We start from the raw sequence: 2,984 nt of genomic DNA on the forward strand, positions 1-2,984 counted from the left end.
GATTGGACAAATTCTGCTTCAAAATCCCTGACAACAAGCAACCTGAGCTCTTATTTCTTAGAGAAATCCATGATCTCCCATCTCTAACTCAGAAGCTATCAAATCCTTTTATGCCTCTGAAACCGTTGTCCTTGCTTGTCTAATCAACCTTGACTCAAGAGAAACCTTCAAACTAGTCCCTCAGGAATGAGTCAACATCCAAGCCTTATGGTTATCACTAGCTCGTGAGGTAAAATGTTTGAAGACGTGATCAAGCTGTGAGCTAGCGACCAGATAGTTTGTGGTTAATTTTTATGGTTATTGCTAGCTCGCGAGGTAAAATGTCTGAAGATGTGATCAAGCCATGAGCTGGTGACAAGTTGGTTTGGGTTTACATCGTGAGGTCTCAGGCTTTTTGGGTGTTAGCATTTTATGTTACCGAGCTTAGCAAATAAAACAATATTGATTGTTAGTAAAATTGCTTTGGTCGCGAGGTCTCGAGTTGGTCTGATGTCATACATTATAGCCGCGAGAGTTAGCGAGTAACTCATTTCATATAGTTGTCGCTAGCTCTCATGTTTGTTTAATGTTAGCATTTTTAGGTCATGAGCTAGCGACTAGATAGTTTGTGTTTAGGTTTAATGGTTATCGCCAGCTCGCGAAGTTAAATGTCTGAAGACTTGATCAAGTCGTGAGCTTGCGAGTGAATTGCTAGTGGTTAAGAGATAAACAGTTTTATGTTGGCGAGTACACGACAAGGGTTAAAGTTACCACTATCTCCAAGTCGCTGCGGTGACGAGGACTTAACATTTTGTGGTCGAGAATTGGCGAGTGGCAGTTCAGTTTCCCTCAGTCGCTAGATCTCGAGGTTACGAAGGCTTAGCATTTTCAGCTTGCAAGTTGGAGATAGAGAGAGTCGTAAGGGCTTGTCGCTAGGTTGCGAGATACCCTAATGGGCAGTCTTCCAAGCAGAGAGATGATGACTACGTGCCACGTGTTTTAATGACTTAAAGTTAATATCTTGAAATCGCCAATATTTTTATTTTTATGGTTTGAAAATAGCTTGAAATCGCCATTATTTTTATTTTTATGGTTTGAAAATAAGTTGAAATTGCCAATATTTTTTTTTAATGGTTTGAAAATAGGTTGAAATCGCCAATGCAAATATTTTTCTGGTTTTAAAAACATTACAATTCGCCCATGCAAATATTTTTGGGGTTTTAAAAACATTACAATTCGCCAATGGAGATTTTTTTTTTTCTCTGTAAACCGCAAAAATTCGCCCGTAAAATTAAAATTTTCCTAGGGAATTATACAACTTTCGCCAGGTTTTTACACCTTGTCCAAGGGGGGGGGGTTTCTTAAAGTTTTCCCTGGGAGGAGCAACCGTCAAAAGAGGGAAGACAACACAAAAGAGAAGGGCATTGTTAGTGTACTTGATTTCATGAGGAAATCTAAGGGAGAAAGGCTCTCCCTTGGCAAGAGATGAAGATCATAACATGGAATGTCAGGAGTCTATCGGCTCCTGACAAAAGATGCTTGGTTAAATGAGCATTTTATAGATGTAATTATGACATTATTGCCATTCAGGAAACAAAGTTCAATATAGAAAATGTGAATAGTTTTATTAAGTCTTGCAAACTTTGGGAAGGTGTCTTTCAAGAAGCCAATGGAGCCACTGGCGGGTTGGGTGTTATTTGGAATCCTTCCTTGGTCAAAGTAACACTAATAGATAAAGCCGAACACTAGATGTTATGCATCGTTTATAGTTTGAAGGAGATTATGGAATTCCCTCTAATAAATGTTTACGGTCCAACTAAAACTCAAGAGAAGTCTTAGGTTTGGCATGTCCTTTCAAACAAAATTTCTGTCATGGGGAATGATAGGATAGTAGTGGTTGGCGATTTTAATGCCTTGCTTGATTTAGATGAGAAAAGGGGAGGCTTGAGAATGTCAAACAAGGTCATGTAAGACTTTAGTGAATTTGTCGTATAAAATCAATAGCTGGATGTTGTCCCAAAGAACGGGCTCTTCACATGGACTATCCGAAGAGAAAACTTCACACACATCTCGGAAACATTGGACAGACATCTCATTGGAAAATCATGGTTGGAGTCGTCCTTTCAGGTAGAGGCATCCATCCTTCCAATTTCTCTTTCAGACCATTTTCTTGTGGAGCTTAAATTAAGTGAGGCTCCAGTTAAAGGAGACAGCAAAGTCAAATTCTTGAGCATGTGGTGGAGAGATGGTGAGCGCATTTCACATCTTGAGCAATGGTGGAAAGAAAGTAATATTTACAGGGGAACCCCCAGTTATAGCTTTGTGAAAAGACTAAAAATTTTAAAGGATAAGATTAAAGTATGGAATAAAGATTCTTTCAAAAATATCTTTGTAGAAAGAAATAGAATAAAGGAGGAATTGACTCAATTAAACTCGGTCACTATAATCTCTGGGATGTCTAATGATGCGTATCACAAAGAAGTAGCTCTCAAGCAGGAATTGGCAAAAATTATTCTTAGAGAAGAAATCTTTTGGCGCGATAAATCCAGGGAGCTTTGGATCAAAGAGGGTGATGTGAATACCAAATTCTTCCATGCTTTGGTAAAATCTAACAGGAATAAGAATAGAATTGTTGCGATCACAAATCAAGAAGGAAAGCAACATTCTTCTCCTGAAGCTATTGAGGAGGTAGTGGTGAATTTCTTCAAGAATCTGCTTGGTGATACTAACGAGCAGAAACCTTCTCAATCCCATTCAATGGCAGATATTATTACAAATGAGATCTCGGAGGAGGACAACAAATTGCTATGTTGTCCATTCACTTTAGAGGAAGCTAAAAAGGCAGTCTTTGACCTGCATCCAAACAAAGCTCCGGGCCCAGATGGGTTAACAATGGAGTTTTTCCAAAAATGTTGGGGATTTATGGGGAATGACATTCTCTGAATTTTGGAAGATTTTAGAAAACAGGAGAAGATTGTTAAGGAGATCAATCACACCAACATAGC

This window comes from Cryptomeria japonica, chromosome 9, assembly GCF_030272615.1.
Source record: "Cryptomeria japonica chromosome 9, Sugi_1.0, whole genome shotgun sequence".
Lineage (NCBI taxonomy): Eukaryota > Viridiplantae > Streptophyta > Pinopsida > Cupressales > Cupressaceae > Cryptomeria > Cryptomeria japonica.